Source organism: Helianthus annuus, chromosome 1 (assembly GCF_002127325.2).
Source record: "Helianthus annuus cultivar XRQ/B chromosome 1, HanXRQr2.0-SUNRISE, whole genome shotgun sequence".
Taxonomy (NCBI): Eukaryota; Viridiplantae; Streptophyta; class Magnoliopsida; order Asterales; family Asteraceae; genus Helianthus; species Helianthus annuus.
Window position 1 is genome coordinate 17,285,440 of NC_035433.2, and position 16,611 is coordinate 17,302,050.

Here is a 16,611-nt window from a genome sequence, read left to right on the forward strand (position 1 = left end):
TAAACAATGAAAATTTTAATTATTCCCAGGAAATATTTGATGATTTGGTGAAAAACGTTGATAGTAAAGCATTTCTGCTCTTTCCAAGATTTTTAAGCTACTATTTTGAACAAAAATTTGTAAAGGAAGATGCAGAATTGCCCAAACAAGGTGCTTCTTTTACAATAAACTGTTTAACACCTGAAACATTCTCTAGAATGTTGGCACCAATAAAAACAAAAGCAGAGGTGCCTGAGCATAATTTAGCAGATGAAACTGCTCCTCAGGTATCGGCTGCTGAGCCCACTGCTCCAGGTGATCAAAGCAGCACACCCACTGTTTTGAAACCCACACCTGCCACCACCAAAAAGACCAAAAAGAAAACATCCAGAAAGCCCCCCAAACCCAAAACAAAGGCACCTCTGGAAGATGAGATCCCAGAGCCACTGCCAGTGACAACACAAATGTCACCAATAACCACTGCTGCTACTTCCTCACAGCAGTTGGAAGAAAGATCTCCACCTTTGCCACAAACTCCTCCTGCATCCTCACAAAAGGATCAGGTTGTAAGCACAGGGACCCCACAATATGAAGCTCTGGACCCACTCGGATCCATCTTCCACAGTCCTGATCCCAAGGACATGTCTCTTTCAACTCCTATACCCTCACCTCCTACATTACCACCATCCATAACACCCTTGTTGCATACAGTTGGTACTACTCAGACACAAACCAGTTCCTCTCAAACACCTATCACCGAGAGCATACTCCCACAAGTGATTGGGTCTGATGCTGATATCTCTGTTATCCAAGCAACAACTGAGGAGGTTACACTGCAGGAGTTACAAGTAACTCCTGTCAGTAGTTCAAGTGGAGCAGCTACTACAAATGTAGAACCCACTGGTTTACATTTGGACAGTGGTTACATTCATAAGACTCCCTTGAAGGAAATTTCTACAATAGCACCAATGAGAACCACCAGTGAGTTTGTTTTAACCACTGACAACATTGAAAGGTTATCAAGTGCTGTAGAACGAAGTCCCCAGTACCAAGAACAAGGGGCACCAATGAATGATTTTTGGGATTCAGTTCCTTAGTCACACATTGGTACAACCACTGCTGGTGGGGATTCAGATGATCCTATTAATTCGGGCGATGATTCAAAATATCAGTAATTGACGGGCAGGGTTGAAAACCTGGAAACCTCAGTTGCAGAAATAAAGGATATGGTACAGCAGCTGTTAAAAGCTCAGAAAGCCCAATCCACTGCTCCTCCTGCTCAAGCACCTGCTCAACACGCACCTGTTGCAAATGAGTTATGGAACATGTTCCAACCACTGCTGGAAAGACAAAAGCAGTTGGCAGATCAGCAGCATGCTTTACATGTTCAAAAGCTGACAAATATGGTGGAATCAAGGTTCAAAGATACTTAGGCAGATATCAAGGCTATCAAGGCTCACATTCAAAGTGCCTCTGGAAAAATTCCCCCCACTATTCTCTTCATGAATGAACCCTTCCCAGATAATGCCAAAAAGGGGGAGAAGATCATGTGTAAGAAAAAGGGAATTGATGATGGTATATACATTGAGCCAGAAAATAGCCAAACCAAAGCTGCAGTATCAACACACACCACATCACCACACACCACCACAACTACTGCTCCACCATCATCTGTGTCTACAAAACCAACATCACCATCAAAAACTATCACCCCATCATCACCACCTGCTAAAAAGCAGAAGACAGCAGGTGTTACAACATCTGCTGTAATGACAACAGCAGTTGAGACACCCGTTGTTTCAACAGCTGTTAGTCAATCACTCATCCCCATTCAAACCCCTGCCATCACAACCCCTGCTTAAAAGCAGAAGACATCTGCTGATACATCAGTAGTTATAATGACAACTGCGGTTGAAACACCAGTTGTTTCAACAGCTGTTAGTCAATCATCTACCACTGCTCTCACCATTTCCACGTCACAAGCAAAATCCATTTCATCCACAAAGCTTTACAAAAGAAAAAGAGAAACAACTCAAGCCACTGATGAAAAATATGATCCTGTTGCTGCAAAATATCCACTGGAACTAGATGCTGTAAAAAATGAGATGAAACAATTTTACATCGAGGATGATCCTTCAAAAAGAAGATTTCCTTCACTCGTAGGCTTCGTAGTTCCAGAAGACATGGATGAATATCTCGAAATGAAAGCAAGGCAAGCAAAGATTCGAGCTAAACTCGAATGCAAAGATCAAGGTGATGAAGCCATTTCTGAGAAATTGGAATTCTTACTTACAAAAGTCAAGCTGATGAAAGATTATGCACAAGTTCTGAGCAAAGAAAAGACATATCAAAGAAAGGAGATGAGAAAAGAATTTATTGCATATATCATGAAAGAAAAATTCTATCCAGCTGAAGAAAACCAATTTGAAGAATGGCCAATAGTTGCTCTAAAGCATGAAGCAAACAGGATTGAAAGGATTAAAGGTGATCCAAGTAAGAAGAAGACAGCTCCAAATTGGAACAAATATAAAAAGCTAATTGCTGATCTTACTTCTGAATATAAAAAGAAGAAACAGGAGTTGGTGGATGCAAAAATGGATACTGCCGAAGCCATATCAAAATGGTCAAAGCAGCAGACTGATGAAGCCTATGAAAGGCTGAAGAAAAGGAAGATAACTGTTTCAGGCACTTCAAAGAAGCATGAACAAATAATGAAGCTTGAACAGTAGATTGAAAACCTCCAAAAACTATTCAAATCAGCAGATAATCCTATTCTTGTGTCAAACCAAGAAGAAGGAAAAACAACTGTCTGAAGAAGAGGTAAAGAAAAGGGAAGCTGAGTACTTCAGTGAAACCATCATGAAAATGGGTCTAAAAGAAGAGAGCTCAACAAAGCTTCAGAACCTTTTTAAGAAGGTATTAACCAAGCCTGCATCACCAAACACTTCAACAGACATGACAAACATTGAGAGGCAAGAGCTAATTGAAAAAGAGACTGCAGAAGACATAGCTGCAGCAAACAATATCATTGAATTGGCCTTCAAAAGAATGTCTGGAAGTCTGCAAGTGTTCTCAAGGCCAATATCTCCAAACTCATCTGGAAATAACTCTCTCCCAAGAAACCCGTCTGGATTAAAAGTACTAAAGTGGATGTCTGATCAAAAGACCCACGTACTGACCTTGTTCAGATCCAACGACGAAGTGAAGTACATATCAAGGAAAGAAGCACTAGGCCTTAGTGTTGAAGATTTGCAGGATCTCCTTGAACTTACACTGTGTAGGGATGAAGATGACACAAGTTCCAAGAATTCTGAAGAAGAATTTAAAAGGCAAGCTCAGGAACTACTGATGAGAAATAAAGGTCCAAAATAATGAAGGGTTTTGGCATTATCTATTCCAGGGGGAGATTGTTGGGATTGAACCCTACCAGAGGAACAGATAATGAAAGCCAAAACCGGATCAAAACAGTGGACTCATAATAAGCAGCTGTTTACACTTGGCTTTCCCCTTGATAGTGGTAATCTAACAGCTGATAGATCCTAAGTACTGCTCACTATAACAACTGATGAACCAAACACTGATGAAACTCTAAAGACTGCTGAAGACAAACACTGTTGCTCTATCTACTGCTGTTTCCTAAGTACTGCTGAAGACACAAGCACTGCCCATTCAAGGACTGATCACCTTTGAAGAAAGAACTGATGCTCAACATCAGTGCTCAGGCTACAACAGTGGAACGTGAAGCAGTAGTTATCTCTTGTTTTATATTGTACTTATAATCAGTTGTTAACATCAGTAGTTTGTATAGAATAGTGTTTGTAGGTTGTTAGGTTGTTAGATGTCACTGTCATGGTGACGTCAGCTGAGATGCCTCAGTGGTTTGGTTTGCCTATAAATGGAGCAGTACCCTGTACTGTTACATTTGATTGACTGAGTGGATTCTTCTTCTCTGGTCCAATCCTTTCATCTTGTGCAACCAACCTTGGGGTATCAGGCTGAGGGGGGGCTTAGTTTTGTAAGCTTGCATTGTAATCTTTTGATTTGCTTTGTAACCTTTCGACTGATGAAAAGCAATTGTTTATCAAACTATTCAATTCTTTGGATTGTGTTTACAAAGTTTGTATTCATTTCCGCTGCACTTTTCACTATTTCATATTTTCTGAATGTTCGATTTATACAAACAACACAATCATGAGAGCCTCCGATCCTAACACTTACGACCCTAAACAAGCACTAAACTAATAGTGACGAGTTAAACATGTCAAAACATGATTAACCTACTTAGAAAACTGATTTGGTATCAAAACAAAGTGTTTTGATACCTAAAAGTAGTTCTGTGGCAAATGCGTGCTAAAACGCATTTTGACCGAAACTTTGACTCGTCACTACGCCTAGTTAACGTGGTAATCTGTAGGTATAATCGCTAAGGATTATAACCATCGTGATTACAATCACGTTACAAAGTTCAAACGAACTTTGCGTTGACCATTGATTGGTCAAACTGAAAGTCAAACACTATTTGACTTTTTAAGCTAGAAAGCAATAAAAGAATGAAAGAAGGCTTACAAAAGGTCCTTGCTTGTACTTGATCTTATAATTCTCAGGTATGAAGTTATAAAACAACAACTTAGAGAATTTAGATCAAGTGTGAGTTGCAACAATGAAAATGGTAGGCTATTTATACCTGTAGTGAATTCATAAGATCATCACAAGTGTTTGTGTAGCCTCCAAGAAAGGAATCATGGCCATACAAGTGTTAGGAACTGATTGGGAACCTTGGTGATCACTAAACTTGCTCAACACACCAGAAAATTGCATAAACAGCCCCCAAAGATCAAACAGAATGCTGAAAACAAGTTTCTGGTTGCTGGGCACTTTACACGGCCCATGTAAGGATAGGGGAGGGGGCTACACGGCCCGCCTGGCCCTCCCAGATCAGCACAGTTTGATATATTTACAGTTCAGGTCCCTGCAGTTGGTTTAAGCTCATTTTAGGCACTTTTGACACCCATTAAGCCATTTTCAAGGCTCTACAAGGTCAATAAAGTTTAGAGGACTCAAAATATGCTCGGAAAACTCTCGGATGTTGGCTCGTTTGGTCGTACGGTCGCGTTGTTCGCTAAATTACGACGAAACTCAAACGGACGCGAAAACGAACCAAATTTAGCGACGAATGGTATTTTTGCATGCCAATCACTAAAATAAAAAAAATTTAGTGTGTACAAATATTTTGGATGTTTAGATGTGGCCAGAACGTAAGATATGCGCGAAAATGCAAACTTACGCCGTTTTTTACACTTTTAGTCCCTGTAAGATCATATAAGCATGTTTTCGCACACCGAACCTATCAAAGCTTATTTCTAAGCCATGATTAGGTTATATATGGTATGTTTAACTTATGATCATGTTCCGGACTGTATGTTGCCTTACAAAAAGGCAGACTTTTGCAAGTTGACGCAAATAGTCCCTGAGAGCGAATAAACTTGTTTTTGCCATACCAAAGCCTTCAAAACTTATTTCTAAGTTATGTAAAGGTTATTTAAGGTATATTAAGCTTATGTTGCTATTCCGGAGTGTTTGTCGCGTTAAACTGATTACGTTTACGCACCAGTTCGCGTATAACTTCCCAGAAAGCGATATAGAATTCAAAATCGATCAAAAATCAACATGTGCATAAAATCAAACATAAATGACAAACATTGGGATCAAAACACACTCTTTTATTGATATTGTATTGTTCAAAGTTTGTACAATGCTATTACAAGCACAGATGTCACAGTCTCCCCTACTTCAGGAAATTTCATCCCGAAATTTATTTAGAGGAAACTCGTGAGAATATGTGTGGATATTTCGCTTTCATCTGATCTTCATGTTCCCAAGTAAACTCTGGGCCACGTTTAGATTCCCAGCGAACTTTGACCAACCGAATTCGTTTGTTCTTCAACTGTTTGAATGTACGGTCCACTATCTCCACAGGTTTCTCGACAAAGTGCATTGTGTTATCAACACGAATTTCGTCAAGTGGTATGTGGAGGTTCTCATCAGCTAAGCACTTTCTGAGATTGGACACGTAGAATGTTGGGTGAACATTTCCAAGTTCAGGAGGAAGCTCTAGTCTGTAGGCTACTTTTCCGATTCTCTCAACGATATTGAATGGTCCAACATAGCGTGGTGCAAGTTTTCCTTTCTTTCCAAATCTAATCACACCTTTCCAAGGAGACACCTTGAGTAGGACGGGATCACCGACTTGAAATTCTAAGGGCTTGCGTCGTCGATCCGCATAACACTTTTGACGGCTTCTAGCTGTCTGAAGGTTATCACGAATCTTCTTGACCTTATCTGTAGCCTCTAGAATGAGTTCAGGTCCCGTAAGATGAGCTTCACCTATCTCATTCTAGCAGACCGGTGAACGACATTTTCGACTGTATAAAGCTTCGAAAGGAGCCATGTTGATGCTAGAGTGATAACTATTGTTGTAGGAGAATTCGATCAATGGTAGATGCGAACCCCAACTACCACCAAAATCGATCACACAAGCTCTAAGCATATCCTCCAATGTCTGGATTGTTCACTCAGATTGACCATTTGTCTGCGGATGGTACGCTGAGCTCAAATGAAGTTGGGTACCCATGGCAGATTGCATGGTTCTCCAAAAACGAGACGAGAATCGAGCATCTCTGTCAGATATAATATTCAAAGGAACACCATGTCGAGATACAATCTCATCAACATATATCTTGGCTAGCTTGTCAGCAGATAGATCCTCACGGATCGGTAAGAAATGTGTGGACTTTGTAAGACGATCAACAACAACCCAAATGGCGTCATGACCTCTTTTAGTGCGCGGTAACTTGGTAATGAGATCCATAGAAATGTTTTCCCATTTCCAAACCAGAATTTCTGGTTGCTCCAATAATCCAGAGGGATGCTGGTGTTCTGCCTTAACCTTAAGACAAGTAAGGCATTTGGAAACATATAAGGCAATATCTTTCTTCATACCCGGCCACCAATACTGGGTTCGAAGATCCTTATACATTTTGTCTGCACTAAGATGAATAGAACAGCGAGACTTATGAGCTTCATCCATTAGCAAGGTGCGAAGATTGTCTATACTTGGGACCCACAAACGGCCCATGAAGTAAAATATCCCAAAGTCTCTCAGTTCAAGCTCAGGCTTAGTATGACACGGTAACTCTTTACCCGTCAAGTCTTGTGTAACACAAGTATGTTGAGCCTGAATTATGCGGGTTTGAATGTCAGATCGAACTTGAACACAGTGAAGCTTGACACGTTCCTTACGACTCAATGCGTCAGCCACGACATTCGCCTTACTAGGATGGTAGCGAATTTTGCAATCGTAATCGTTTAGGAGTTCAACCCTACGTCGTTGCCTCATGTTTAGTTCTTTCTGATTGTTGATATGCTGGAGACTCTTGTGGTCAATAAACACTACGCACTTTGTACCGTACAGGTAGTGTCTCCAGATTTTGAGAGCAAAGACTACTTCACCTAAATCAAGATCAGGAGTGGTGTAGTTTTTCTCGTGTACTTTCAGCTGTCTTGATGCATAGGCTATAACTTTCGTTCTTTGCATAAGAACGCAGCCAAGGCCTAAGTTGGATGCATCACAGTACACAACAAAATCGTCATTACCCTCGCGCAAAAATAAAATAGGTGCATCACAGAGTTTCTGTTTCAAGGTCTGGAAAGCTTCTTCCTGTTTGGATCCCCACTCAAAAGGTTTGTTCTTCTGAGTTAAAGCAGTAAGAGGAACCGCAATCTTGGAGAAGTTTTCAATGAACCGGCGGTAATAACCCGCTAGACCAAGAAATGAACGAACCTCGGTAGGAGTAGTAGGTGTATCCCAATCCTTAATCGCACTGATTTTGGCGGGATCTACATGTATACCTTGTTCGTTGACGATGTGCCCCAAAAATTGAACTTCCTTAAGCCAGAACTCGCACTTGGAGAATTTGGCGAAAAGCTGTTCTTTCTTTAGGAGCTCCATTGTAAGACGAAGATGTTGCTCATGATCAGCTCGAGTCTTAGAACAAATCAGAATATCATCAATGAAAACAACGATGAACTTGTCCAAATAAGGCTTACAAACCCTATTAATCAAGTCCATGAAGACAACAGGAGCATTTGTTAAACCGAAGGGCATAACAGTTGTCACACCCCGACCACGTAAAACAACAAAACGTGGCGGAAACGTCAGTGAGTGTTGTAACAGAATCATTGTTTCACAACCATGGATTAAACAAATTTCGTTTTATTGAATTAAATGTATGACAATGTCTTAACAACAAAGAAAATATAACATAGTTAACTAGTCTTGCATCTTTTAATGACACTAAGGCACTCGTCCAATCCTATGTGAGCATGCATCAATATCATCATCAAATATCATTAACTATTGTACCTGAAACACATGTGAAAATACGTCAGCATAAAAATGCCGGCGAGTAATTGAATTAGGATTCATGACTTATAAGTTGAGAAAAAGTTGTTTAACAAAAGTCAGTCATGATCCTTGTAAAATGTTTTGTTTTATAAATCATTTGAAAAGCGATTATAAATATGTATAGTAAAAAAAAGATGATGTAAGGTTAAATGAATAACCAAGTAAAATGAATTTGTATAAAACAAACTGTTTTGTAAAACAATGTCTTGTGAAAATATGTTATTTGTATAAAATGTATAAGTCCAAATTGAATGATTTAAATAACGCTACGACATGTAATATAATACAAGCACCTATATATAGGAAGTACCAGCGGCGTATCCACCATGCTTGTATCACATTACACACGTCTCATTACTTAAATCACTTACCCAAACAAACCACCAAGGTAAATTGCCCATGTCTAAACCAATTGTCAAATGTCATTGTGAAAACCATGTCAAAATGTTTATGTCAAAATGTAGTCCATGAAATGTGTATATCAATATCAAAATGTCTATGTCAAATGTCAATCAAGTAATGTGTAAACATAATGTCATGTATGGCAAGTGAAATATGTATCAACTAAACCATAGGTAAAAATGCACAAACAATGTACTAAGTATGCGACAAATGGACATACATAGCATGTGATGTAAAATGTACTAAGTATGATGAACATACATAGCATGAAATGTCATGTAAAACGATGTACTAAGTATGCACACAATGGGCATACATAGCAAAAACATAATGAAATCATGTACCAATAGTGTACTAGTGAACATAGCAAGTATATGATATGAAAACATGAAAACACGAAAGTAACAAGTAGGAACATGTGTTTCACCCCAAAATGTTTGAAAAACAGTAAAAGAGGGGACTATGTACTCACTTGAAGGGGCTTAGAAGTCTTGAACAACAACCAAGCAAAGCTAGATGGATCACGGAAATCAAACGACACCCTATATAGATAACTACATAAATAACAGGACCTAAATCGGGGGATTTGATAGTATGAGGTTTCGTAAACCAAATGAGTATTGGAACTCTTATGATATGGTTAAACAAAACCCACATACTAAAATGAAACCTAACCTAAGTGCTTACGACCCATTACGACCCGTTTAGGTAGCTTACGCCACTTAAACGCGTCGTTCGCGTGAAACGCGTTTGGACCGCCTAACTAGTCCTATGACAAGTAGAATATGCCTTAACATGTCTAATATAGTTGCCTAATCAGTTTAGATGTCAAAATTTAGGTTACATATGCTTAAAATGAATTTATGCGTAAAAAGGGTATTTTGGTAATTTACCTAAGGCATATAAACTACCTATCATACAACTAACTAAACGACGTGACCATAAGGTATAACCTCGGAAGGTTATTCCCTATACAACTATGGTCACCTAATGTGTTTGATCGAATCCTAAAGATTGACCAATTGGGTCGGGTTCGAAAGCATAAGCGATTGTTTAGATCGCTTACGCTTACAACCCTAGACAAGCACAAAACTAAAAGCGACGAGCTAAACATGCTAGAACATGTTTAGTAAAGTTAGAAAACAGGTTTGGTATTAAAACAAACGGTTTTAATACCCTAGAGTAGTTTGGTTACAAATGACGCGAGAAAACGCATTTCGGCCGAAACTACGACTCGTCACTAAGCCTAGATAACGTGGTAATCAGTAGGTATAGTCACTAGGGACTATAACCATCGTGATTACGCTCACGTTATGGAGTTCAACCGAACTTCGCGTTGACCATAAACTGGTCAATGAAGGAAGTCAAACAAAGTTTGACTTCAACGCTAAAACGAACAAAAGAACGAAAGAATACTTACAACGGGTCCAAGCCTTGAACATTTAAACCCAAAATTTCTCAGGTATGAAGTTCCACAAGGGGATCTTCAACTTAGAGAAGAAGTTGAGAGCAAATGTGTGAAGAAGAAGTGAAGAGGAGGTGGGTAATTATAGGAAAACCAAGACCGTTAGGATTGTTCCTCGATAAACGAGCATTAATCTGGACCATCCAAGTGGGCACAAGGTTTTGGAAAACTAGGGGTGCCTTAAAACCATCAAATGGTATTGAAAATGTTACAAAATAGCCTCTAAACTTCAAGTTAAGTGCTGAAAATGGACCTGCAAGTGCAAAAATGGAGTTTCTGCCCAGATCAGTTGCTCGCGTAGTGCCACAAGGTAGGCAGGAGTTGCTTGCGCAGCGCTAGCAAGTGCCAGCTTCAGAAAAGTTTCAAAATGACAATTTTGGTCCCTGCACGTGTTTAAGGCCTTTTTTGATGCGTTTAAACCCCGTTAACCTCATTTCAAGGCTCTAAAATGAAGTTAAAGTACAGGGAACTCAAAACATGCTCAAAAACATCTCGGATGTCGGTTCGTTTGGTCGTACGGTTGCGTTGTTTGGTTAATTACGACGGAAGTCGTAACGGACACAAAAACGATCCAAATTAAGCGACGAATAGAATTTTATCATGCCAATCACTAAAACATGATATTTTAATGATTACATAAATTTTTGGTTGTCCGGAAGTATTCAGAACGTAAGTTATGCGCGAAAATACAAACTTATGCACTTTTTGACGCTTTTAGTCCCTGAATGAGCATAAAGTTTATTTTAGCACATCGAACACCTCAAAGCCTATTTCTAAGCTCTGTAAAGGATATTTAGGGTGTGTTTAACTTATGATCAAGTTCCGGAAGGTCTGTTACAGTACAAATTGACATACTTTCGCAGTTTGTCGAATTTAGTCCCTGTAAGCGAATAAACTTGATTTCGGCATACCAAACCATCCAAAACTTATTTCTAAGTTATGTAAGGGTTGTTTAAGATATGTTAAGCCTATGTCACTGTTCCGGAGTGTTTGTTGCATTAAACTAGTTATATTTACGCATCAGATCGCGTATAACCTTCCAGAAAGCGATTTAAAGCCCGAAATCGATCAAGAATTAATATGTGCAAACGATACACATATTTATACAAATCCCAAGTATGAAATACAATATTTCATTGGTTTGGTATTTGTTTGATGGTTGAAGTGACACAGGTGTCACAACAGTGAACTCATAATGACCATAACGCGTACGAAAAGCTGTCTTGAGAATATCTTCTTCGAGAACTCGAAGTTGCTGATACCCAGAACGAAGGTCAATCTTTGAAAAGCAAGTAGCACCCTGTAGCTAATCAAAGAGATCATCAATGCGAGGTAGGGGATATCGATTCTTGATGGTAAGCTTGTTAAGCTCACGGTAATCGATACACATCCTGAATGATCCATCTTTCTTTTTTACGAATAGGACGGGAGCTCCCCAAGGTGAAAAGCTCGGATGAATGAATCCTTTGTCAGAAAGCTCCTGAAGCTGCTTAGATAGCTCTTGCATCTGAGACGGTGCAAGACGATAAGGTGACTTAGCAATAGGATTTGCGTCAGGCACGAGATCAATGCGAAACTCAACTTGGCGTATAGGGGGTAAACCAGGTAATTCTTCGGGAAATACCTCAGGATAATCCCGAACAACAGGGATATCTTGGATTGTCTTACCCTTGCCTTTATCCTCTACTACATGTGCCAAGAAAGCAACATATTTCTTTCGTAGATATTTGCGGGCTTGGGTACAAGACATGAGTTTAAGGCTACTAGCAGGTTTCTCCCCATGAACTTATAAGATCTCACCAGTCGAAAGCGGTACACGGACCAACTTCTCAAAACATACCACCTCAGCATGGTACTTAGTTAACCAATCCATTCCTACTATAACATCGAAGCTCCCGAGTTGCATCAGTGTGAGGTCAATAAGGAAAAGATGGTTATTGAGATTCAACTGGCAATTTCGAAGAATAGAGTCGAGTAAAACAGGTTCACCACTAGCTACTTCTACTGTCAAGGGCTTTCCTAGTCTTGTTCTAGTCATCGCAAGCAAAGGCTCAAATGCTAAGGACACAAAACTCTTATCGGCACCCGAATCAAATAGAACAGAAGTAGGATGGTTGTTAACAAGGAACGTACCGTTCACCACTTCGTTATCTGCACGCGCCTCATTTGCATTCAGATTAAAAGCTCTACCACGAGTCGGTGCCTGATTTGCGTAAGCCAACCTCGGGCAGTTGTTCCTGTAGTGGGTCAGATCCCCACAGTTGAAACATGAACCAGGCGGATAGTGAGGTCGTGCAGGATTCTGGGCAGGGTTTTGTACTGCTTGGTTTTGAGCTGCCTGATTTTGGTTTGGAGCAAAACGGCAGGTGTTTGCAAGATGACCAGACTTGCCACAATTCATGCAGATGCGACATTGCAACTGTGGCTGGTGATGGCTGTTACATCTGTTGCACAAAGGTGCATTTCCCGCATACTGCCTCTTGGCAGTAGGTTGTGCAGCCTGATTCTGTGCTGCCTGATTAGGAGCAGCCTGATTTGTCTGAGCAGTGACAACGAAGTTCTTGGAAGCCTTACGCTTCCTCGATTTCTTTGAAGACTCAGCAACCTTCTAGCCCTTTTTCTGAGTGGTGTTATCAGACTCTTTCTACTTCTTATCCCCTTTCCTATGGAGTTTACCCTTCTTGACTTGAGAGTCTGTTAGGGTTGCAGCTAGCTCAATGGCCTGTCGGACGGTAGTAGGATTGCTGCCAGTGACAATATCCTGAACAGGATCTGGCAAACCGTTTATGTATTTCTCAATAGCCTTATCCAAAGGCGTGACCATTGTCAGACAGAGCAAGCTTAACTCCTCATATCTGTCTGTATAAGCCCGGTGTTCACCACTGTCTTTCTTCAGATCATGGAACTCATCTTCGAGTGCCCTCTGCTCGTGACGAGGACAAAATTCTCTCATCATGAGAGCTCTAAGTTCCTCCCATGTCTGACCCAAAGCGACATCAGCACCTCTATCTCTCATTATCCCATTCCACCAGATAAGAGCCCTCTTTTGGAATACACTAGAAGCAAACTCGACCTTACGATTGTTCGGACACTGAACATGGCGAAATGTGCTCTTAAGACTCTCAAACCACTGGAGAAGCCCTGTTGCTCCTTCAGTACCACTAAACTTGAGCGATTTAGCCGATTTAAACTGTTTAAAGTTGCACAGAGCAGGTGCATTAACATTATTATTGGTGGCTTGGTTTATTTGAGTTATGAGACCATGTAGCATAGCAGCCATCTACTGTGCTATAATAGCTGCCAGTTCGCCATCAGGTTGAGGAACATTACGTCGAGGAGGCATTCTAAAAGAGGAAACATGAGAGAAAACGAGTGAGATGATGTGATGAAAAATGAGATATCATAAAATCGACAAAATGCAAGGATGGTGGTCATTTGTTTGTTACCACAAAGCAAATAAACAACACACAGTGACAAATCAAAGTAAATGAGTCATAATAATGTATCACGAAGACATGCTCGCCTATAAGTGAACACTTACCCCAAGAGTTCCCAGGTAAGAGTGACTGGTCTGATACTACGGATTTGTACGAACACTCTAGCCTTAGACAGAAAACTCATGGTACAGGCATTCACTCTTCCAGTTTGCACGTGTTCACATTATTTAGACTCAAAATTTGACGAGATTTTGAAAATTTGGAAGGCATAAAGCCAAAAAGAAATCATCTAAGGATAGATGATTGATTTCAAAATCATTTGGGAAATTGTGTTCAAGTTTTGGTAATCACCTAAGGATAGGTGACGGGTATTATTTTAAGATCTAAACACAAGTAAACTTGTGTTAGGGTCCTAGAAAGTTATAGTCTAGGTCAAAGCATTACTAATAACCTAATTCCCTATAATCATTGGCTCTGATACCAACTCTTCTGTCACACCCCGACCGCGTAAAACAACAAACCGCGGCGGAAACGTCGGGGAGTGATGCGATAGAATTATTGTTTCAACAACCATGGTAATTAAAATTATGTATTATTAAGATTTAAAGTTAACATTGTCTTTGAGTTCAAACTAAAACAACATAATAATTGTCTTTTAAGATTTAAAGTTTACATAGGCCCGAGTCCGCCTAAGTGAAGCACAATCAACATCATGCATTAGCACTTGAAAACACCTGTAAAAATAGGTACGTCAGCATAAAAATGCCTGTGAGATACATAGGTTTTGTTTATGCAGGAATCATGACTTGCGGTTTAGAAAATGTTTAATAAAAAGTAGTCATGAACCTTGTAAAATGTTTTTCCTTTTATGAAATCATATGAAAATCGATTTGAAAATCAAATGATAATGAAAGGACAATGCATGGTTAAATGAATAACCAAGTAAAAGTGAATTTGTATAAAATGTGTACTTTGTAAAACAATGTCATGTTCATGTATAAAATGTTTCATGTCTTGCCCAAATGGTTTAGATAACGCAATAATGTATAATACAATAAAAGCACTTACATATAGGAAGTACCATCGGCGTATCCACCATGCTTTTATCATATAACACATAGCCGCGTTACATAAATCACTTATCAATAACCAACCAAAATGTAAAGGTTAATGTCAAAATGTTCATGTGAAAACCATGTTTAATGTCATGTGTAACATGTATCATGTATATCAAAATGAAATGCATAGCAAGTAGCAAGTACCTACTTAAACTATGTGATGATGCCAATGTGAAATAAATGTCATGTATGGTGAATAACAAGTAATTACTCAATCATAGGGAAAATGTACAAAACAATGTTTTTGAATAAACATAAGTTTGAATCAAATGTTGTGTTTTGCAGAAAACAATACTTTATGATTACAAACATTTACGCAGTAATGTTAATCGCATACATTCAAGCGTTGCGACTATGGCGACAAACCTTTAAACAAATTAAAGGTTTATCTAAGTTATGTAGTCAGATTCTGTCATTCCCAACTTCCAAACAAACCTAAGAAGTCGGAAACGGGAGTTATCAATTCCTATGGTACCATTACATACTACCGAGCGGCGTGATCAATGTTAATAAATGTATTATTGTCCCGATTAAACACACCAAATATCATAACCAATGTAAGCATGCTATGAAAACCATGTACCAGGAATGCTAAGTAAACATGCCTAGTAGAAATGTTTATGTAAAACAATGTGCTAACATGCTCAGTAAACATACATAGCAGAAATGTCATGTAAAACAATGTGTACATATGCTAAGTAAACTAATTCAACAAATGTGTAATAAATCAATGCGCTAGCATGCTTGACATACATAGCAAAACACAATTGAAAGCATGTACTATAAGTGTACTAGGTGAAAGTAGCATGCTTATGTCATAAAAGCATGAAATGCACGAAAGTAACACGTATTTACATGTGTATCACCCCAAAATATTTGAAAACGGTAAAAGAGGGGAACTATGTACTCACTTGGGATTGCCTAATAGTCTTGAGAATAAGACCAAATAAGGTTACAAGGATCACGAATCAACCGGCACCTAGTATAGGTAACTATTTTAATAAACGGATCCTAAATCGGGAGATAGGATAGAATGAGGTTCTATAAATCAAACGAGTATTTGAACTCATATGGTATGATTTAATAGTCCCAACATTTTTAATTGAAAGTCTACCTAAGTGCTTTTGACCCGTTTCGACCCATTATGGTAGTATAAGCTACTATGATGCGTCGTTTGCGTAAAACTATGTTCGGATGGTTAACTATGTGCTATGCCAAGTCTTACATGCCCAATTACCCCTAAACATGTTACTAAATCAGATTATATGTCAAAAATATGTTCACATAGGCAAATACGGATATATGCTTCAAAAGGGCATTTTGGTCATTTCCTATGGGCATACAAGCTAACTAGCAAATGACTAACCAATCCTATGTGATCATAAGGTATAACCTCAGAGGTTATTCCCTATATAACTATGATCACTAAGTAAGCTTGGTCGGATCCTAATGATCGACCAAACGGGTCGGGTTCGAAAGTGTAAGCGGTTGTTTAGACCGCTTAACTTACGACCCTAAACAAGCACTAAACTAATAGTGACGAGTTAAACATGTCAAAACATGTTTAACCTACTTAGAAAACTGATTTGGTATCAAAACAAAGTGTTTTGATACCTAAAAGTAGTTCCGTGGCAAAATGCGTGCTAAAACGCATTTTGACCGAAACTTTGACTCGTCACTACGCCTAGTTAACGTGGTAATCAGTAGGTATAATCGCTTATAGCCCCTGAGCCTTGTCCTCCAAGC